Source organism: Passer domesticus, chromosome 6 (assembly GCF_036417665.1).
Source record: "Passer domesticus isolate bPasDom1 chromosome 6, bPasDom1.hap1, whole genome shotgun sequence".
NCBI classification, from domain to species: domain Eukaryota; kingdom Metazoa; phylum Chordata; class Aves; order Passeriformes; family Passeridae; genus Passer; species Passer domesticus.
The window spans coordinates 50,297,725-50,321,837 of NC_087479.1; the positions used below are offsets into that span (position 1 = coordinate 50,297,725).

The window sequence follows — 24,113 nt, forward strand, 5'->3', positions numbered from 1 at the left end:
ATTAGAGTATAATAATGTTCTGTAATTTGGAAAACAGCAACAGAAACCAGTAGAAGACAAAAGAACAAATGCTTGAATAATCTGCTGCATGTCAGAAACATTAAATTAATTTATGCAATAATGTAAGCACAGTGATGTTAAGGTAATATGGAGGACATAAATTATACATTATTATTGTCAGTTCTAGCACTTATCTTAGTGGTATGTCAAAATAAATCCTGATGTGTTAATATTTATAGAAATGAACAAGTGTTACAGCTCAGGGATTCATCTGTGATATTTTTATATATAATTTGCATTCGCATATATGGGTGTCATTGTCTTTTCTGTAATTTGAGAGGTAAGCATCATGCAATTCATTTCTAATGCATTTTACATTACCATGAAAGCACATTATGCTTCCTCCACTAACACTTTTCAAATAGATGGCCTGCAATGATTTAGAGATCGCACAAAACCACTCAGCAAATGGGTGACAATCTACCTGCGAAATCTGCAGTAACAATGGGTTACAGTGAGCAAAGTGCACAATTTGCTAACAACAGATTGTCTCTGTAGAATAAATACCTCCCAAAGTTCTTGCAGTGGCACAATTGGTAGGGATTAATATCGCCAAAGGATACATCTTTCCATTCTTTATACTTTCACACAAATTGGGGGAATAATTCACCCTCTCCCTCATAAAATATGAGAATCTGTGTTTACCCCCTTTTATCATGTCCATTTTCATCCAACAGATCAGTTGCATGATCAGCCATCAGTTTCTGGATGAAGGTAAATGGACCCAACTTGACTTGGTATTTGAAGCCGACGGGAGAAGTTTCCAGAAAAAATGAAGAATTTCCCCCCTTGATTAAGTACAGTCCCATTTGTTGGTACCTCAGAAGCAAGAGGCACACATTCTTCCTTCAGCAAGAGACCTTGAGTAAGGGTGGTTGGGGGTTTTGGCCCTGGGCCATGTCTTCTGGGTTCTGGGAACCATGCTTTGGAACAAACAGGTAGCTGTAGAGTTCATACACTGCTGAGTCTACAAGTAAGGCTACTGTTTCTAATTATCAAAAATCGTTTTGGTGTTTTCCAGAAAAGTGTTAAATACTTATATTCCCTGGTTCAGCAGTAAAAAACTTATTCTGAGCCTTGGGTTCATGTTCTGGTAATGCAAGGACTGCCATGTCAAAATGATTTGGCTAAGTCTGATGATCTTGCCTTTTCCCAATTGCCTCACACACAGCTGAAGTTTTTTGCTCCGAAGTTCATCTATCAAAATGTTCAGTATGGAAGAGTTTAAATTCAGATTTTTTTATTTTTATTAGTGAGATGGCTATCTGAAACCCAACAGTCCCCAGTACCAGCCCTTATGATTCATCCTATCTTCTGAAAGAGCTTATCTGGAAAAACAGCTTCATGTCTTTCTTTTTGTTTCCCTCCAAAGGTGTTTCTAGGCTCTATCTACAAACCCACAAATATCAGCCTAAGGAGTAATTTTTATGCCACCATAGGCACAGAATCCAGAGGACTGGAGAAACTTAAAGAATAAGCCATAAAAAAACTATAGGCTGTGGCCTTATACACAACCAAACTCCACTGGGCACGGTATGAGCATACAGGAAGCTGCAAGAGAAAATATGGGGAAGTGTCAGAGGGTGGTTTCAGATCAACATGCCCTAAAATCAGCCTAAGACATGAATCGAGAGAAGGGGCTTCACAGCCATAAATTGAGAGTATGGATTGTCCCTGTAAGTCTTTTGTCAGATATGGCAAATGGACAAAAAGTCCTGCTTGATTTCACCTTTCAACAGGGAGCAAAAAGTAAAAGAATTCAATGACCACAGTTTCACAGAATCCATGTACAACTTAGGAGAGTGAAAAATGACACAAGTACAATCTTTTCACATATGAAAACCATACCTGAATGAATGCCATACCAGTACAGGCAGCACACTGTACACACAGAAAATATGTAAGTAAAGCATAGTGTGTGGGTCCAATTTATCACTTGCCTTTTGTTTATGACATTTTATGCTCCACAGAAGTGTAGGATTCTCTTCCATCACTGAAATGGAACTCGTGTCAGCACTCCAGTGAAATGAAATACTATAAAAGGCTGCTTGAAGGTTCTGGGAACAGAGAGGAAATAGTCTTGGGGTAAATGTGGAAAAAGCTTCTAAGCATGCAACTTTACAATAGCATTCAGTCTCTATGGGATATGTCTTCAGCTACAATAAATGTTATCACTTCACTGAAATCAGTGGAAGAGTAGCAATCGATATCGGCTGAGGATTTGTCCCACTGACTTCAAAGGACATACTTACAGTGCACACATTTAAAGGAAATGTATAAACCTTTCCAGCACTGGGGACCTCACTGTAAGCACACCAAATCCTGAAATCCTTACTTAATATTTTAAACTACTTTTATTCAGAAAAATCTCATTGGAATCAATCAGGATAAGTAACAAACAGAGCACTAAAAGCTATTTTCAGACCAAGATAGTACATATAAGAGTCTTGCATGTCACAGCTTTTTAGCAGAATAAGGTGCTTAGTCTCATGTAAATTTGTACTCTGGAAATAAAGCATTCTTTATTTTTTGGGCTCACAAAAAAGGGTTTTTTTTTCATTATTATTTATTATAACTTTCCCAATGTAGCTGAAGCAGAGAGACTGAAAGCAGGAAGAAAGTTGGAAGCAAGCATGTGTAGACAGTATGGATTTTAATGGACTCAGTACCAAAAGGGAAAAATATGAGCAACAGGGGAAAAAAATGATTTGCAAAACAGTGACTGTGTTTTGAAAACAGTATGCATTTTTCAACCTTATAAAACAGAAATTATGACAAATATTTTATAGTATTCCATAAACTGTTCTTCCACTTTCCAACCAGATCTTATACATATAACCTTATAGATTTTGTCTTTACTTTTAGTAGAACTTTAGGAAAACATAAGATAATGTTAAAGGTGTTTGTGGGCCTTTCCTGCTTGAACACTCATAAATCCTGATAAGGGGAATGGGGGTTTTAAGTATAAGAGCATATTGTATATTGCTATTACTTTCTTTCTACCTTGGTTTCAGTCAGAGCTCTGCTTTAAATATTTATATGAATTGTGCAAAGTTACTGGAAAATTCCAGTAATGAGCATACAGAAAAACAGAGTAACTGGCACTTGCCAGACAGAAGGGAAGGAGGAAAAAGTGCAACTTACAGTGTGCTGCTAGTGCTAGAGCTGCCTCTCTCTCCTAAATCTAAAGGACCCTTTACAAAATGGTCACTACAGCATATTTCATCTTGCTGCCTATTGGGGTTGAAGTGGAAGCCTGATGCTTGCTCCTTGTTCCTTAGGTTTCATTTCAGCTTGCTACCACTGCACTGCAATGCATTTTTTGACTCATTTCTTCTCCCCTTTGCAATATCTCTAGTTTTGTTTGGTTTTCATTGCTGCTTAATACGGCTGCTCTGTCCATCGCACTGCTCCTCTCTTTTGTCTTCTTTATGCTCCTAAACTCCTTTATTTGTTACTTACTCACATAAGACCTTTCTTGTTTATCAAACAAAGTGTGCATGGTAAAGTACCCCACAGTGTCCAACAGCACTCTTACTCAAAACCTGACAGGACACACCCTCAGCAGTGAGGAAACCAGGCAAAGCTCCTGCATAGAGAGAATCCTTAACTGGATTAAGCCACTAAACCAATACATAAGCACTGACCTTTCTTGACCATGGAATACAGGAAATGTTTAGTATAAATGTCCTGACTGGACACTGCTGGTGCAGCATCACTCCTGGAAGAATCTGCAGGCAGTCAGCCAGCCATGAGTTAGCAGAGTCTGATGTTTTCCTAAATTATACTGGCCACCAGGAAAGGGCTGTGTGATTTGGGATGGGCAAACAAGCACAAGCCCACTGCTGCTTCAGCACTGCCTGTTTCTAAAAGCACTTATTTCTGCTTCCCCACATGCAGCCATCACAAATCTGTTCTTTAGTCTGATACAATGCTCTCTCCCCAGAAGAATTCTGTTCTTTCTCTCCACAAAACAGATTGCCATGGCTTTCTGTTCTCAAGCAAAATTTTCACTATATCACCTCTTAGATCTCTTTGGGGTCTCCTGACTGTTCTAGCTTGTCTAGACAAAAGCAGTTGAACACCACAGGGCAGAGAAGCACATGTGTGGCTAGAGAGGAGGATGAGAAGTCAGAAAAAAAACCAGAAAAGGTCTAATAACCCAGCTACAAAACAAGCTTTCCTGTAGACAGTACCTACTGTAATACCAAATCTGTATTTAGTGAGTTCTAAAGTGACACATCCCTTTGTGAAGGAAAGCAACATTTCTCAATTTCACATTTATTTATACTCTTCTACAATGTTCTCCACTCTCACCTGTGACTATGTTGAGACAAATCAGTTTGCTATATTGCTTCAGAGTCTCACACTTTTCTCCTTTTCTCCCTTTCTTTTTTTTTTTGATCTTTCATAAATATGGCATAAATATGGAGCAGTCCTAATACCACTGTTAAAAAAAAAAAAAAAGAAATCAAAAATTAAAACAGAAATACAAGTTTGCACTGAGATTATTTTATTCCAGCTAGAGAACCAGCATGCTTAGTCATGTCATGTGCACCTGTAGCTCTCCCCTTTCCTGTCTTTCACAGGTATCAGGCTTTGGTAGTGAACACACACTCCAGACTTTCCCAGGATGGCATGGGATGGGAAGGGGGTGGTGACATAGCCTGTGGGTGCTGAGAGCAGCCAGGCAGGGTTGTGTGTGTCAGCACCAGCTGTTCTCTGCAAAGAATGCGTGTTATCATGCTAAACAGGATGCATCTTCTCTGCATTTGGCTGGTAAAGCTTTGCAACTTTGTCAACCTTTTTAGCATTCAACAAATTCTTTTAAACATATGACTTCTAGTAAGTTAATCCATTCATTGTCTGGAACTGTGCAAAGTGACATAAAAGCACAATGAAGCCTAATTAAACTTGTTCTGTGAAAGCTAATTTGTCAAACCCAGAAGCATAGTTCATGGATAAATGCTAATATTTGAAAGTCAAATTAAAGTTGAAAAGGTTTGTAATAACAGTTAATTAACTCTTGTTTTGTTTTCCTCTCACAAACTTGAACCAGCTGAAATATTGCTCAGTTCATCTTTAACATTTTGGACCACAAAGATAAAATTCAAAGCTTTGAGATAAGCCTTTGATGTTGGTATTCTCTACAGATTATATATTATTTTAAGATCTCTTTGTTTAAAAATTCATTTTTATTATCCCTGCATGAAATGCATGGCAATTCCCCAAATAACTAACCATCAGGGCAATTAACATCTTCGATCGACACCATATTCCTGATAATTAATACAGACTTTGTACCTCCCCTGTGATAGCTGCAAGGGTTTGATTTTTCAGAGCAACTGTTCATTTACAGAATCAGTTTCATCCTAATGAAAATGGATTGTGAAACTTTAATGAACAAGACTTTGCTGTCATAATAATAAAGACTTTGAAACAACACGAAGACCTACATAACAAGCATCTCTCTACACTTGTGTTGCTGTTCTGTATCAAACCAATTAAGCCATACAATGAATATGAACACCAGCGTTTGTCTAAAGGATGTGACATCAGGTAAAATCACAAAAACGTGCATTATTTTGCTCTGACAACTTCTGGCATTATGGCTTCATAAACTGACATCTGTAGAGCAGGATGCTTTGCTCTGCCCTCCTCTCTTTGGTTTAACACAGGTAAGCCAAAGTCTGGAAAATCAATTTACACACAGTCCCATTGTGTGTTTGCTCTGACAGGCAAAGGATTGCCTCTCCTGCTTGCTTCCATCACCTTAGGAAGTACACACAAAAGAAAAAATGCTGTTTCTGGCACTCATCTAAGCACCTTTACCAGCACCTTGCAGGATAAATAACTCAACTATTAACAGGTAGGATCTCCTGAGGAAGGAGTTTGCTGTTCCAACACTAATCTTGGATGGCCTTGCCAAGGATTCCCTGTCTCAACCCTGAAGGGTTTTCAGCTAGCTGCTGACCCCACTGGAATGAGCCCATCAGCCTGTGGTTCGTCTTGAAAACCAACCAATCACCTGCTGAAAAAATAAAATAACTGGGGGGCAGAGAGGACTAATATTTTCATCTGCTGAACCAAGATGTCAGGATTTCTCTCCAGCTCATCTGACCCCTGTGCAGGACTCCCTGGAAAGCTCAGAAAGGAGCTTTATGCAACATCTAATATCTTGGCAAAAGGTCTTTCAAAGTTGTGATCTGAGCTATAATATGCTCATAGTTTTCCTTTGGCTAAATCCCCTCAAACATGGAAATGGCTGATAGTTCCCACTTTAAAAAATGGTTCAGGGGAGAGAAGGGATAGAGTCATTAGTAAATAAATGAATGGGATGATTTTAAAAAAGAATAATTCGCTCAATCAAGAATAATTTGAGCAGCATCTAAGTAGTCATGGAAAATCATAAACTATTACCCTATATAGTGCTCTGTTGACTATTAAATGCCTCCTTTTTCACACCACTGGCCTGAATGAATAACTTGGCAGCACAAAATTAGCCAGGTGGCAAAATGTGCTTGTGTCAGCTATTGGCCAAACAAAACAGCAAATAGCAAAGCTCATTTTGCAATGTCACATTAACTCCTTCAACACTGGGGGCACGTATTTTATATCTGCTGTTTGGAAGTACCTGGGAGCAGGCCAGGAGAGAGCTGCTCACTCCCTGCAGCACAGGTGGCCCTGCTCTTGCTCCACTCGTTGCTGTCACAGGTTGAGCTGACGTTCGTGGCTGTTTCCAGATGTGGCATCTGAGATTGTATGGAAAGGGCTCCTCTGTAACATCTGTGCCAGCTTAACATCCCAGTTTAGAAAAACTGTGCTCTCAGATGCTTTCTACTGGAGGGGATTTTATGAACAACTTCCTTTACCTTTATTAGAGCCATCTCTTCACATTATCATAATATTTACCAATTTTTTATATTTTCATACTGCCATTCTCTTGTGTTTGTCTTCAGCTTCCAAGTAGTGACCTTCAGGAAACTGATATAAACAGCATGAAGACAAGTGTTAGATGACCAAGCTTAACTGTATTATGTTCCTAGTAGCTTCATTGGAATCACCTCAGGGATTAATCTGGAGTTTCACTTGCACAGCATTACTAAAATATTATATATGACAAAAGGATGCTTATCTCATTGATGTCAGCAGGATCCTTTTGAGAGATTTCACAGAATTTATCAAGAGCGACCAATGACCTTTTTCCTTCTAGAGGTTAATACAGGGGAACAAAACATGTTCTTTTATAATTAGCAGTCTTTCCCTGCTACAGAAACTCCACTGCACAGCCAATAGTAGATCCCTAAAGTTAAGGCTCGGCCTGGTTTTTGTTAGCAGAGAATTTATTTAACCTTAGTATGTAACATTTCCCCGAAGTACCATGGAATCCATTAAGAAAATAAAGGCAGTATTTCATAATTAAGTTGCTGGTTTAATTTTTTTTTTCTTTTACATGAGACATGCTTTATTGATAAAACTGCCCGTGTCATTCACTGTGAACCCGGAGCAGAGAAGGGTGGGATATTGGCAGCTGTATTTTTTACAAAGGATATTTATAGATTTTTCTTGGTCCACAACATATATATCTCATATTTCAGATCCACTTTATTTCCAAAAATTATAAACACATTGTACCTAGCCAAGGATGATGTCCTGTTCTTATCCAGGCAGTCTTTTTTCCACAGGGTTGTTTCACATGCCCTAGGAGAAAGACGTGTGAATATTTTCCATTAAAAACACCAGTGGTGGGAGGAGGGAATCACCAGTACTGTAAGTTAATGAGATGGGGGGCTTTAAATACACTTAATAAACAGTCACTTAGGCCGAGCATAATAAGTCATGGAAATTTATAAACTATTACCCACTATAGTACTTCATTGACTATTAAACATCTATTTTTCACACCACAAGCCTGAGTGAATAGCTTGGCAGGGAAAAAAATTGGCCAGGTGGCAAAACGTGCTCAGTACAACCCATGTCAGATATTGGCCAAACAAAATAGTCCAATAGAAGCTGATTTTCAAATGCCTTTTAACCCTTGATAGCCTACAATGAAATTTTCTAGTAGCAAGCAGATTTATTTTGCTGGAAAGAGTAATCTGTATAGGAACTATACACTTCTTTTCCCAATGTATTTCAGTTTTGCCTAGCCTGAATACCTGTTTTCAGTACTGCCTCTCTGTGATGTCCAGTCCTGTTGATGGACACCCAAGGTCTGAGGGTGCACCCAACAGAAAGTTTTCATTGCAGGCCTTTAACACTGGGGTTTGGACTGTGCTCTGATTTGGGGTCTCTCCTGTTTAGTAACAAAGTCCAAGGAGGACTGGGGGAATTCCCAGGCTAGTTAAACACATGGCAATCCCTAATTGCTCCCCCATGAGCAAATGGACTTTTTCTGGTGTAGAAGCAAGGGTCTACCTGTGGATTTAAGACTGTGATGGGCCTGGAATCACATGGGACAAGGAATGTCTGAGGGAATCTCTGAGCTTGATTGAATTGCTATATTTTAGCTCTGCTGATCTCTCTGAAGGGACCAAAAACCCTCATTTTTAGAAATACAAACTTGAGCCACTCCCACGCTGTTTAAGCATTCTGAGGTATTTCATGCCTGGCTGAAGAGCCCCTCTGTAAAGTAGGGTAGAAGGGCTAACGCTGGACTACAGCACATTGGAAACTCTTCAGTGTAGATGAAAGATGAGAGGTTTAGACTGTGTCTGACCTTTCATCATCCTTTGTGACTTCAACTAGGCACAGCAGCAGAAAGACAGCAACCTTGTTTTCCATTATGTCCTCATATCTGTCAGAGTAGAAGATATAAGAATTTGATTCAGCTTCTAATGCATCTCATGCGCCTCATGTTTCTTCCTTTCTCCCATCTAACACTGTACTTTTGCCTTCAGTTTGCTCATGATATATTTTGGAAGATTTGGAATTTTGGAAGGTTCCTCCCTGATGAATTCTGGAAGTGTCTTACCAGATTACACAGAGAGACAGAATTATCTGTATTTCTTGCTGATACCACCCATCACTACAAATCCAACAGTGCAGCACACAGCGGGTTACACCTCCTGCCACAAGCTGACTTGAGAGTATTTCCCTTTACAGGGCTAAAAATCAGTGTGTTGGAAGAACAGCTCAGCCACCAATGTCCAGTTCCTAATAGATAATCCATTCACCTTTTGAGTTCCTTCTGAATATTGCCTTCTAGAAACGTCCCCCTATCAAATATTGCTGGAGAGGTGGTAGAGACACAATACTGAAAGCACATGTGAAGAAACTGTATTAAGCAGTAATTATGTTCTTGCTATAAAGGGTTATATGGGAGGGGAAAGAGAGCATACAGTTGTCTTAGTGTCTGTTTACATCAGTCTAGCTAAAAAAAAAAAAGAGGGCCAATGTGGCAACACTGAGCTAAACCCGGCACACAGAACTAAATGAAACTGCTGAAGGAATGTGTGTAGGTTAAAAAAAAAAATTAAAAAAATCCAATTACTGGCACTGGAATTAGGCCAGAACACCTTCACTAACACCTCTATTCATGAAAAAGGAAAAAAAAAGTTATCCTTAATGACCACAAATGATCACAGACTCTGTTTTACATCTCTTACAAAAGCCAGCATATTCAGCAGCATTACATTCCCCAGAGTTAGATGGACAAAGGGGGAAATATGTCATTGATTTTTTTCCCCCCAAGAAACCCATGATACTGTTTGCACTAATTTGAACAGTACAGAGATTTTCAAAAAGGGAATCAGTCTTGTTTAACCTGGAAGCTAACACTATTGAAAACCTATGTTGTCTCACTGCTTTCATTTGCAAGGGCAATCAGGATCTGCTTCTTCTCAAGTCGTATTCATAAAAAGCCTCTTAACTCTTAGACTGTAACACTATTACCTGCAGCAGAAGAGAAACAGCCTCTCTGAAAGTTCCTTGCAGCCTCATTCCAACAGGGTGATGTCTGCACTGTCCCAAAGCCCACTGAAGTAGATGGATGGGGTTCTGTGGGTCTCAGTGTGTTTTACATCCAGGCATAAATACATGTAGAAAAAACATCATGTTTTTCATTTCTACTAATGAAGAACTGTCAATTTATACCTACATCCTTCCTTTCTCCATATATCTATTATTCAGTTCCTTGCTGCCTGAATTTTGGGTACACAGGAACACGGACTAACATCCTTTACTTACCCATCCTCTGCTCCACTGGAAAAGAGGAATGAAGAATTAGGAGATCACCTTTTCCCCTCACTCATTTGCCAGTCTCACTGGGATTCAATGTCTTGCAGGACATTTCTTGGCATGGTGTAAACTTTTTCCCAATAATTTGCTCATTCTATTGCCTACTAAAACCTCACCTTCACTTTACATGAAAGTTACTGAATCGAAACTAAGAGAACAACTCACATGGCTCTACAAAAATTCCTTGGATTGCCTGTTCAAAGAGATTGATATAATTCCGCTGTCAAACTTACAATTGGCTTAACCCAACTTGGAGCCTGTAGTGTTGTTCCAACATGTGCTACTGGGAAAGTTTTCTCTTTCTGAAATTTTATTTTCCACTGCCAAAGCACGCAATGATCTAGTGCTCAGCCATGAAAACTTAATGAATGGAGAACGCTCCTGAAATCTGAAGAATTTATTTTATTTCATATTCCTTTTCAAATTGGCTACTACTCTGAAACACTTCTTCCACTTTAATGGGCAATAAAAAATGGCCAAAATCCTGCTGTCCTCAGACCCTGTGTAGATTAAATAAAGCAAAGCAGTATTCCAGCCTACACATTGAAAGGACTCACAAGCCTTACTTCCAAAGCAGAGAAGTAATATTGCTTATGTGCTTGCAAGGGAAGAGTGTTATGGTACCATCATCATAAGGTTGGGTATTAAGTTTGTTCAGCCTGTTCTCATTTTTAGGCTCACCATTCTTGAGAACAAAATCCTACATTTGACACACTAGGCTGGCAGGAGAAGTAAGGATGAGGACTTCTTGCTCAACTGCTGAGAGGGGTCATCTTCCTGCTGCTCTGCCTCGGCTCCCTGTGATGGATCTGAGCAAAATTCTGGTGAATTTCTAGAGTGAATCCCCACTGAACCCCTTCTAGGAAATGGTGCTCTAAAATTGAGTGTTTGCTTTGTATTTAGCTTTTTTATTACCTTTTTCATGTCATGTCTTGTCAAAGGAAATAATTAGTAGCACTGACCAGATATTATCAAATGGAATAATTTCTATCCCTGACCAGGTTTTCTTGGTTCTGGAAACATGGTCTTTTCCTTACCCTTTATTTACTGTTATCTTGGAATCCACTGCATTCTGGATTTCATTTAACCAAAATTCAGAAGATTTATGCTCATCTATAATGCTTGTGGTGTTCCTTTTTTTTTCCCTTATTGTATGCCATTCGTGGCATCTACACAGACTTGCTGTTTCAGCTATGGAACAAATCCATAAGACACCACTGTAGATACAAACCATGTACCCAAATGAGTTGATTTTGGCATCCAGCTTGCTGATGAAATTTATGCTTCATTAACAAATGCCTAATGTATATAATGCACATATTTTAGAATTGACCTCAACCTGGCCAGGGAGGCTGGCTGACCCCATGAAAATACAATTACCAAATGAGAGATTAGAGTTTTGCTTATTGTATTTACTATTTATAGGAAATTACTTTTTGTCTCTGTAGCTGCGTCAGCCTTCTTGCTTAAAGTATGTTTTAATGTTATTAGAGCTTGCAAGCTAAACTAGTGGAAAGACAGGGAAAGGCAGCACAATTTCCTTTCAGATCAGAGCCAATGTTTCTCCAAAACCTTAGCGGGCTGGGTTTGCCACAAGATCAATGCAGCTGAACACTCCACCTGCAGAATGAGCTCACTGTCTGTGCATTACACCAGCCCTCTGCCAGTCCAAGTACTAACACTCCTGGGGTTGGGCTTGAACCTGCTACTCCCCACACTGGAGTGCTAAGCTTTGCTGCCAAGTCGCCAGGCCAGGTATTAAATGCATTCTTGTTCCTATTACTTTCCAGCACTCCAGAGGACCACATTAGAAACACCAGAAAACTTAATTGGAAAGCAAGGAGAATGCAGAATGCTTAAAGACCTTTCACAGACAGAAATAGGTTATTTTAAAAACTCCAAAACTCCAAAACAAACATCAACCCATGTATTTAAGTATTCAGCTCACCTTTTCCTTACAGAGGCATCAAAATGATAAATCCTATTTGAAGCAAAAAAAAAAAAAAAGTAGCAGGACTAAGTTCATCTTTGTCACTGTATTAAATTTTATGTGGGCTGCTCATTTCAGCATTGTAAAACCTCCATCTTTTGGAGAAGGGGACTTTGTGGACACCATAGCTCAAATCCCCAGGTGTAGGAGCCCTGGGCTATGAACCCACCAAGGACCTCCAATTTGGTCTCACTCAGGACTTTGGATGGAACATGTGCACCTTGTGAATTCCTTGGAAACCACAGTGAAGGGCAGAAGTGCTGCTTTTAATTATTTGGAGTAAAACTAGTGAACAGGAAAGTGAGGTCCTTATAAAAGTGATTTGGCAGGATGGTTTACCTTGGTTTTTATAGCTCTTGCAAGGGAGAAATGAAAAGCTCATTTGTGGTTTTCTAGTTGTGATTATTGGAGGTAAAAACTCAAGCACCTCAGGTTTATCATTGTATAGAGTGCAGGCATGGGAAATAATGCACAGTAGAGTTTGACCACTATGGTAAGTAAAGCTTCTTACAGGTTTTCCTAGGATCAAGCTACCAAAAAGAAGCAATTCAAAGATTGTGAACTGCTGTGAGGAACTCAGAGGCACATAGGCATGAAGATACATTTTTTTTCAATATAGCAGATTGTTTAAAAAACCATTAGCAATTTAGTGTTTATGAATCAGACCTAAATTTTAGTCTTCCATTTTTTCACAAGAGAGTTGAAAGTACCAGTTAGTTTGTTCCACTACAAGGGGTTTCTCTACTATCTGTGCTTCTCTCTCTCTACATTTCTCTAGCCAGAGAGGACAAAGAAGTAAAAAAGACAAAGAAAAAAAAAAAAAGAGAAGACAAGAAAATCCTTCCATTTGTAGTAATAAGTCTTAAGAGAAATATTTTCATGCTACTTTAAGCTCTCCTAAACATGACAGCCCCTTCAAACGAGCCATACAAGTCAGAGGAAATAAAGAGGAAACAGTTATATGAATTTACATAGCTCCCCTCTTAATAAGGGAACTTCATTGATGTATCTCTTCCTTTAACTGTGTTGTTAGGTATGGCAGGTAGACACTACACTAAAAAATTATTTAGCATGTAAGTAACAAGCATTTGTGAAATCTGTCAACCTTCTTCAAAATACATGTCCACTGCTCTAAACAGCAATTTCAAGTTCTCTATGCCTTGGTTTGGAAGGGTTTTCCATCTTGAACAAGAAATGATGAATGAACAATAATTAATCAAATGTCTTTGACAGCTGCTGCTTATGTTGAAGTTTGATATACAGCCCAGGGTCTCTTACTGGTGGCTCCACAATAAGGTAATTGATGTGGATCCAGACTGAAATGCAACTCTGTCTCATCCAGCCCTGCCATGTCAGTCCTCAGTGCAGAGGGCAGCAGTAGCTCAGAGAGCCTGTCAATATTTTTGAATAACTTACTTGAAGTGTAAGCTGATAAAGTTTTGCTATTAACCCTAATATATCAATCAATTTTCATCTGGAGGAGAATAATGACTCTGCTTTCTCCCTGAGTCAGCAATGAACAATGCCAGAGCTTGGGGTGTTTCCACATTAGTGCAAGGAGAGGGGAGAGCATTGCAGCACAGCTGCTCTACACGTTTGGAAGAACCTTACCATGGAGAGGAACATTTCTCAATAGAATTGATGCTCCTGTCTCCTTGGGTAAGTAGGAAAATATCAAGCAAGGACATCACAGGCACTTTGTTCTCAGACCTGACATTAGTGAGGTCTTTAGATCTAAAACAATCCAAAAAATCCCACCCAAAAATGCAGAGTGAAAATACTGAAATGGTTAGAAAGTTATTAAAATATGAAATCAAAAGCAAAAGACACACAATGAGAAGCTTTATCTGTCTCATTCAAAGATTTTGATTACAGCCCAGTCACACTTAGGGAAAGTTCTCCCCTAACACAAGGTTCTCTGATGCAGCATGACAAGACCTCAAAGATTATTAACTCCAGCTTTTAGCTGAAAGAAACTCACATTAGAAATACACAGGGTTTGGTTTATTTTGGTTGGTTGGGGGTTTTTTTTGAGCATAGATCACCATCAATCACTGAAGCAATTTAATAAAGTAATCAATTTACTGCTAACCCTACAGTAGTTCAGACAATCTAGGAGGATCCCTCTCTAAACAACTCAGGACATGTAGAATAGGTCTTCAATAAGTGGCAAGGCAGACCAAAACATCTTAAAATATGCCTCCAAAATCCATGAAACCAAGCAAATAAAATCAGTTTAAATCAGTGGAGTAATGCATATGATGCCTTAAAAACATGAGAATAATTAAAGTTAAAAAAAAAAAAAAGAAAGCAACACAAAACCCGACAGAGTTACTGGTTTTGTGTACTTGTGGAAAGAGACACTGAAAAATATTCATAGGGTTATGTGCTAGGCAAGGGACCTCCCATCCTATTCTGAGTATTATAGTGTTTGGATGTTGACAAATAAATTACATTAATTGCATTCATTCTAGCAACCACTTAAACACCATTAGGGCTTATGCATACAATAACTGTGCCATTAGTCAAATCTGGATACCTCGCTGCTGGTAATCAACATTCTGTCTTCTTCTAGTACAACTATCTTAATTTCTTTTTGCAAGCCTCCTTCAGAACCATTCAGCTTTTGAACATAAAATTAAGGACATTATCATTTTGCCTAATAACATTACATGGTGTTCTCTCAGAGTTACAGTCTAGTGAGCTACTTGTAATTACTTGCAATGAAAAGCTGAGGTTTTCTGGCTGTTCTACTTTTTTTTTTCTTTGCCATGCTGCAAACACCTGCTGCAATACTATCCTCATATTACTGTTATAATTGTTGCTTTGCTTCTTTCTTAATCTGAGGGGAAGTAAGAATCCTTCTTTTCCTATCCCTCTCCCAGAGGACTGACAGCCTAGGCCAGAAGGAACATGAGATACAAAGGACCAAATACTGGAAAAGTATTTGTCCCTTGTATACACTTTGAAATAAAATAAAAAAAAAAATTAAAAAAGTGGACAGTGGAATGGGTGATTTCTAAAAATCTGTTTTCCTTCCTTACCCTTCAGCTGGTTATAGGAACTGTCACCACAGTCCTTGGATTAGGAAGATGAATCCTTGCCAAAGCTGCTTGTGCATCCTCTCCCAAGGACTGATCCAGGGGCATGTGGTCCCAGCAGTCCCAGGGTACCATCTCCAGGAGTTCCCAGCTTTGTCATCAGTGTAGCTGCTTCTGCACACAACGACCAGGGGACTATGAGACTTCTTTAAAGAGCAGGCTGAAACCACTTGGAAATTCACCAGTCCTGTATCAGTCCATAATCACAAGAATAAGCTGATTAATATTGACACCAAAATTTCATCAATGCACCAGGGAGGAATTCCTTGATTACTTGAGCTAAAGAGCTCTTTTGTATAAATGTGGGAAAAAAATAAAAGGCAGGGTAGAAAGTTATAAAACTGATTATTCAGGTCAGAGAGATCTCTATTTTTATCATTTCATTAGCATTTGTTTGTGTTTGATCAAGGCAATAAAGAAAGGGATGAGCACACTCAGCATAGCAAGAAACATTTGAGAGTGTGGTTTGCCCACAGCTTTAAGAGAAGCTCAGCAATAAATCAGCAGACCTGAAAAGATGAATCTTAGGGAAAATGTCTCACTATTAGCTCAAACTCTTCATTCCACAGCCAACACCTGGCCAGGATTCCTAAATTCAGCATTGATACATCACTGCCCTAAATGTTGTAACAGTTGTTCACTAAAATCAAGTTCTTTCATTTATGTTCATTCTCCCCCCTCTTGTGGTTCATTATAAAATCACAATTGTTGCTTTCAGAAACCTTCCATAGTTGGGCTTTTGTGCAGAAAGGACAGAAAAGGATCCACAAAATCTAGCCAGGAAGTACAACTAATAAACTCAACAAAATGCAAATATAATAAATAATTAGCTTTTTATTCAGGATAATTCTCACAGCTAATTTAAATGTTCTCTGTAATTTCCTACTGAAAGCAACTCTTGCCAGAAATGATATGGAGTACATTTCAAACAGATTTACCCCAACTGTTAATTGGATATTATGTGCTATTGTCTGGAGAAGATTTTAGTACTTGCACCCTCAATCATTTATTGTCTTACTAGCTTAACACAGGAGTATTTTTACTTTAATGTCTTCATCTACATCTTCAGCTTGTGTAAGTGGATGTAGTATAAAGTACTCTGAAAATGTGCCAGAAGCTCTGCCAGCATCAGTGTGCAGGCAGCTTCTGACATTTCCAACATACAGGTATGTTTCCCCAGCAATGACCTGACCCACTAAAGTGTAATTATGAAAAGTATTGATTGAAAATATACAAGAACTTTGTCCACACATCTTGGATATTGGAGGGTCTGCAACAGGACCAGGTTTAAGCCTCAAAAATTATAGAAATGTATGTGGATATGCATGCAGACTCAGGGAATCTCTTTTCAATTAAAAACGTGTTATTTGGGATAAATTTAGAAAACTTGGGAGCAGCAGGCCAGCCAAATGAGACTGATATATTGATAGAAACGTGTCAGTTTAATAAATTAGAGACACAGTGCAGGAAAGTCAACACTTACTAACAAAACTAGAGGATAAAAACTTATTACTAAAGTCAGAAAACAGTCATGTGAGCATTGATCACAATAATGCTGACAGCCAAACTGGCCACAGTGAGCAGCAGGTGAGATTGTCATTTGTGATCTCTTTAACCAGACAGTCTCATAACCAGAGCACACTGCAAACAGTGTGCAAAACAAACCCCACTACTGAGAAAGCTGTGGTGACTGGGATCTCCTTTGATTCCCAGGACCCAGGTGAAGGCTGCAAGAATAGAATATTAAGGGTAAGACTGGAGGTAAATGTGCATTTTGATGAGCAGCAAATGGTTCTCTTTTGTCATTCCAGCAGAAAATCCTTAAGAACAGCATGGTGGAAAGCCTTACAGAAAGTTTCTCACAGATCTGACAATTTTTAGCAAAAGAAAAAAAACCCATGTAAAAAAACCCAGCACAATAATGTGAACCAGCTATGTGTAATATTTGAAGCAGTTTTTAGTAAGACTGAAAAATGATGGTGGGACTTACAGGAACAACATTTTCCATTTTGCATGTGGCATTTCTTGTGCCTGTTACTCTAACTATTGCTGAGCAATCATTTCACATTACCCACCAGAAATCACACCATTTATTTAATCCATTATATGCAAAGATTGAAAATGCAAAGAGCCCAGTAAAACAGTGTTTCCAAAACTCTATAGACCAGTCTATGAAGCACCAATGCACTTCAAATATTGGTACTTCGGCTTTTAGTTTAAGGTGAGTGGGAAAACTCCTGCTTCTCATTTTCAACTTTTAGTTGTGTGACACAATCACATCATACAATCAGGTCATAAACCTTGTAAAGCCGTAAGATCTTTGAACTTTAAGGATTAAAATAAGGCATAGACTGAAGGGCATGGGACAGGCAAATTGCAGTGGCACACAGATAACACTGGAAAACACCCTTCAGGCCAATTTCATCTACACCTTCCTTGTCCCAGCAGGAATTATTTATTCACTGGTTCATGGCAGTAAAATTTTAGGAAACCCTGACCTTCATCCAAACTCAGAAAACCAGGATTTCTGTATCTAGAGAGAGGGTTGGTTAGCTTCCTCTACTGCAATCTCATTCCCCTTTCCCTCCCTTCCCCAGGCTTCCTCTGAGGAGAGAAAGGGAGCACATCCACAACACTGCTGCTCCTGCAGACCCCATCCCAAGGTCCAAGCAACCTAGATCAGGATGCAGGAAGAGCCTTCACACTCTTATTGGGCATGCAGGGCACATCACAATCTAGCCCCAAGAAATTAGGAGATTAAAGTTAGAACATGCTTTAAATGGATCTGAGTGAATAATTTTTAATGATCGCATTTAATGATGGATGAGTTTCCTTCCTTCTTGCCATGAAATGTGGGGAGTGGGTTGCAATTTCCTTCACATATTCCTTCCTCATTGAATTCTTTCTAATTTCTTTTAAAGTAAGGGGTTGCTACTCTGAGCACAAACTCACTGTTCAATTGCAGTTAGTCCTATAAATCACTTAATATTGTTTCCATCCTCCAGTCTAATGAACATAACTCATGGAATCAGCTTTGTGGTACACAGGCTTACAGAAAGCACATTAGAAATTCACTTTTCATAGTATTCCTGTGTGAGCTCAACATTTATTTTCTGCCAACAGTTATGCGATTAAAGTTTAATAACTCTGTGCGTGTGTGCGGGAAATGACACCAAAAGCAACCCCAAGATGGGTGAAGATTTGCTTCCAAATTTGCACAAATATAAGTAGAAATTGTTTCTGCATTATTCATCCAACTTTAGACCTAAACCAAACATGTCTCACTAGCAGCCTTGGAAACATATGATGAAGTGTTTTAAAATTCCAGTAGATGTCCCCACTTCTCCCCCAGCAAGTCCTTAAGTACATCTAAAAGGAGCTTTTGAAAACTCAGTTTGCACTTCATCATGAGTTGTGAAGCATAGAGACTTCTTTTGCTTTGGGTTACATTGTGTTTTGACAGAAAAAGAATATATCCATTTTTCTAATCTGTGCCAATGAATTAATGAGCTTCTAGAACTCCTGTCACTATTGCAGAGCAAGGCACGTGCAGATCAGCTGCCAGTTTTGATGTTGTTGCTAATGCAAAACAGTACCTAGTGTTGTATTCATTTTTCCATTTTTCACTTGATACTTCATCAATATCAAAGTTTTAAATGATACTTTGGTTGTAACTATAACTCTGATTGTGACTACAGTTAGTTTTCCAGCCTTCATAACCATTCCCTGCAACATTTCATTTGCTTTTGTTTCCCAAGTTTCAACAAGCCCCAGTAGTGTCTCCTTCCTAAACATTTGGGTTCAATTCTTATCAGCTTTTTCTTTCTATTATCCTCTCCTCTCATGAAAAACGAGATCTCATGCTTCAGTTCACCTGATTTTCATGGCTACATTTTTCTCAACTCCCACTGGGAACAGGACACCCATGAGGCCTGGAGTTCTGAATCATGGAAGAAGGCTCATGCTTCTGCTCAGTTACATCCAGACAGACATTCCCAATACTTTCCCCTCTTCTTCTTTGCACACCAAGTCTCTATGGAAGAAAATCTCTTTAAATTAATATCAGATGAAACTCAGTTCCAGGTAAAATCTGTACCTTGAAGAAACAACATCAATGGATATTCATTTGTTTACACTTACCTTGACTCCTCACATCTGACAATTAATATGTTTTCTTAATTAACAAATAATTATTTTAAATTTAATAAATTAATAAATCCCTTTGTATTTCTCTGCATCATGAAATAAAACCAAAAAAATTTACTCTGCTCTTTTAAAAGCAACTCAGATCTACAAGACACTGTAATGTGAAAAACCAAATTAAGAAAACCTTATTCTGCTACAGCAAAAAAAATCTTTAGTCTAAGCTTCATTTTCTGAAGAGATTTTAATAATCTTTTTCTTTAGAGACAAATTTTACATTTTCTAAAGAATATTAGAGGACAAAATTAATTCTCAGCAGTTCCCAGGGCAAGAAAATGTTTTGTGTGACCTTTTTTGTCACTTTAGCAGGTGGCCCCAAGGGAAGCTGACTTTCTGGCTACATTCACCCCTTAAGATTTGGAAGAGAGTTTGGATGCATAACAGTGTATAATGATCATATATTTCTGATGAGTTCAGCAGTGGTTTAAAGATTTCAGAAAGGTTCATTTGCAGGTCTCTAGATTACTTGCTCTCATTCAGATTTCACCCAGATTAAAACAGCCAAACTGACTGCAGACATTCCAGATGTAAGGAAAATTGGTTCTTAAGTATTTTAGGAAGTGAGATAAGATTCAAATGCATCTCTTAGACTTTTTAAAATTTATTTATTCATGGGATCAGGTCACCAGAACAAGTTAAAAAACTATCAAGCACTTTTTAAGAATATTTAAACCATTATTGTTGCAATTCCTTTCCCACCCAGCTGCAAAGGGGCCTCTAAATTACCCTATTGTCCATGGGATTTGTAGAATAGCAGCCAGAACTAACATGAAACTGAACAATAGCAACACTGTACTCCTCAAGAAAAAAGAAAAATGCAGTCTATGGCAAACCTTGGGCTGCTACATATCAATTGACTCTTTTTAGAAGATTCTCTAATTGCTTTCTAATTTTTAAAGAAACAAGCTTTCACGTTAAGCATTTGAAATTTTTCCCTTCTTTGAAAATAAGTTATATTTCCAGAGAGATTTTTTTTTTACTTGAACTGTTAAAAGCAGTTTGTTGACAAGAATATATAAATGGAGGAGAATAATATGAGCAACTGTCCCTGATAAAATTGGTTAAGTTTTCCAGAAAATGCTTTAGTATTACCAAAACAATGCTGTGTTTACACAAAATAAACATTTTAATTATGTGGTGAGTTTGACTGCAGTTTGCTTAGATTTCAGAAAAGCCTGTCATGGGTAAACAAATAGCAAGGAAGAAGATTCTTCAGCAAGCAAGTGTTACAAATAAAGCAGAAAGAAAGAGGTATGCAGACAAAATCAGAATTATCCACAGGGTTGCAGCTCTCAGCTGTCATGATGGGAACAGAGAAGTTACCACTCAAGGTTTTTTGAAAAAGGGTACTGAGTGAAGGCAGTGGACACCTGAACTCCTCAGGGGCCACAGGGCAGTCTCCAAATGACAAGGGCTTTCTGAATCTTCAGCAGGAGGAAGCACTTTCAGCAAGATCTTTGCTTTTATTTCATACATTTCCTGTCCCTTGGCCTCCCACACAGAACACACCTCCAGTCTGCAGCACAGAACTATCACAGTGCTGCAAGTAAAACCAAACATGTGGTGTTTGCTTGGAAAAGTAGTCCCTGGGTGAAACTAGATTTTTTTTTTTCCTGATAACACTGTCATTTCTGGACTCAAGGTAAAAAGGGATGTTAAAACTTTGTGAAATGTTGTGAAAGAAAACAAAACATAAGAACCTCTTTGGTAAAATATTTTGCAAAAGTTTTTTATGGTGTATTTTAATAGAAACCTTTCTAATTAAAAAATAAAAATGCAAATTATTTAAGAAAGAATTTTTTTAAGTAAAATATATCCATACTTCTTTAGTGAAAGACACTCTACCCTAAAAGTACCTTCAAAATACTTAAAGCCTGAGATCCTGGCGTCAACAGCACCTCTACTAAACAATATTTTAATTATTTAATTTTCAGCACTTTGAAAATTAATTTTTTCATTATTGCTCACACCAACTGATAGCATTTAAATCTGAATTAAAACAGATGCAATATTTCATTGATACACATAACGAGAAAAGTGAACAAATTAAAAAGGTAATCAAAGGATAAATGAAGAAGGCAGAATTTCCACTGAGTATGAGAAGCAACAAAAGTATTGCCACATGAAAGGGGCTCTCAGATGAGCCTGCAAGCAACAGAAGTGCTGAAATAATTTTCTATAAATGGAGAAAAAAGTTTGAAATCACCTGTTTTTAGAGAATGAAAGCTGCAGATGAACAGGTGTTGGACACAAAAGGAATCTCTATTACAGTCATGCCAGATCATTAACTGCAAAAATATTCCAAAGACATTTGCACACAAAGAATATCTAAGGGTCACGAACAAAAAGACCATACTGGTACTGTCAAAGGAATTTGCCTCTGTTTTTATTTTTCAAAATAAATTCTCTTTAAATGGCCTCAAATGAAGGCAACAATCTTAGAGACCTCAGTATTGTACAAAAGGATGGAAAGGAACACTTCACTCCTGTAGGTTTTAGCCAAATAGGCAAGAGAAACAAAAAAATGAGACTAGGAAGAACTCATGAACATTCATCTAGTCTTTGCAGCAGAATCCAGAAATTCCATCTGAGTGCACTACTCAGCATGTTGGTAGCTCTAAGTATGATGCTTTTAAAAAAGAAAAATAATAACATTTAAGGAGAAATAGTTGTGAGATGGTGAAAAGAGTGGAAGTTAGGAAACAGAAAAAATTTTAGTCAAGATGTCAGACCCAATGATTGCCTTGTAGATGTAACAGAGCAGTGAGACAGCACCTGCAAATACCTTGTAAAAAATGTCACTGTCCAGTTTCACAGATGTTGGGTTTGACCTCTCAGCAGCTTTCCCTTGTACTGAGCTGAGCTAATCCTTCAGCTGCCATAAAGGGGAGCATTAATCTGTTGACAGCAGGGGGAGAGGCCTTGAGAAAATTAGAAAGGAACACAGTTGTGAACTACCACACATCTGTCATCTGCAACATTGACGGCAAGCATATTCTTGACTCAAGAAAGGGTTCCCAAAGTTTGCTAGCTCAAAGATTAAGCCACAGTAAGCACAGAAACAGAGACTCCTACGCAAGAGTTTAGCAATGGTCCTGATCGTAAGCAGCTTCCAAGCCAGCACAGGATCCTATAGGATAACCTGGACCACCTGGAAATAGTCCTCATTTATCTGTGTCTTACCTGTAATGTTGCTTTGTTCCAGGCTCTACCTTGTAATGAAGTGTCCTTTCTTCATCTTCCAGCTCAGCTGATTACTTTTAGGAAAGAAGGTGCACTGGGTTGGAGGGGACTTGTGTTTGTTTTCTTGTTTTCTGGAGAACAGTAGCTTTTCTGGCATGTGCAATACTATTGGTGAGCTCAGTGGTAGTTCACATGTTGTCCAGGATAGTTCACTTTGGAGTTCTTACTTAGCGTCTGTTTTTCTTCTCCCTTTTTCCCAAATACCAGATATTTTTCTGTAATAATAAACCTATAATCTGGTACATTATCATTAAATAAATGAGTTGGTGCAGCTATTCCTTGTTTTAAAACAGTGGCAAACAGAATCCATCAGCTGGCACATACCAAACAAGCAAATGATGTCTTTATCATTTCAAAAGAGTCTGATCTTGCAAAATTTTCTGGTTTGAAGGAAATTGTGCTTGCTATGTGAACAGCATGTAAAACCCCAGTTGGAAAAGTGCCTCCCGTTTGTCTCCAGACTGAGCCTGGAATTAATCTTCCCTGATCTGAACTAAGAGTCAGATATGAGATGTTTAAACAGCTCCCTCAAAGAAATCAACACGATTTTTCCATACTTCTCTCTGTGGTCTACAGAAAGGACCTAATTACTTGTCCAGACTATGCAGAACTGAACTTCTAACAGTTCAGAATTCCCCCCTAGATAAAGCACATTACAATTTCTTCTACTGATAGGATATATGTTTAAAACATTGATATTGTGGTTTTTGTTGATTTGTTGCTGCTCTGAAAAAAAAAAATGTTTTTTTCTTAGTTTCATATTGTAAGATTTATATATATTTATTTGCTGTGTTAGACCTCTACACATCTAACTCTAGCAAGATCCTGGAAACCTTGGGTTACCTCTGGCTCTTTACTTCAGTGCAAGCAAAGTGACTTATAGAAGTCAGAAGAAGTGGCATCAAATAAGACTTCCCTAGATCATTTGGGCCCATAATTATTCTTTTGATGCAAGTGTAAACAAACATGTCTGTTCCTGGATCCTTTTAGATATATCTTCTTGATTTATCTTTGTCTCACCTGATGAGCATAATAATAGACATAAATTGTTTATCCTTTCAGAACTATTCAAAAAGGGAGATTTTTACACTATGGGGTATTAAATATAAATAAATCTGACTAAACACATCACTTAGAAGACACATGCATTATTAGGTCACATTCTAAATGTTGTAAGGAATGTAGATAAAAGCTGGTTAAAACTCAGAGTTAATCCAGAAAGTTTTAAGAAGAGGGTATGAGCAGTGATTTGTAACGCAGGTGATCACAACACTGCT

At 38.3% G+C, this 24,113-nt stretch overlaps 1 long non-coding RNA gene across 2 annotated transcripts; it reads right to left on the reverse strand.

The window, feature by feature from the left end:
• Positions 1-1,980: 1,980 nt before the first annotated feature.
• LOC135302155 (uncharacterized) lies at positions 1,981-24,079 on the reverse strand. 2 transcript variants are annotated; one of them, XR_010363861.1, is made up of 14 exons: positions 22,777-24,079; positions 22,369-22,491; positions 19,265-19,423; positions 15,334-15,577; positions 13,901-14,023; positions 12,248-12,280; positions 10,981-11,108; positions 9,955-10,059; positions 8,780-8,857; positions 7,696-7,761; positions 6,933-7,044; positions 6,695-6,812; positions 4,378-4,507; positions 1,981-2,117 (listed from the first exon to the last, which is right to left on the reverse strand). It is a non-coding gene; the product is annotated as an uncharacterized LOC135302155 (long non-coding RNA). The 2 variants fall into 2 exon arrangements; XR_010363860.1 differs by lacking the exon at positions 22,369-22,491 and having other exon boundaries at positions 9,955-12,280.
• Between the last annotated feature and the right edge of the window lie 34 nt (positions 24,080-24,113).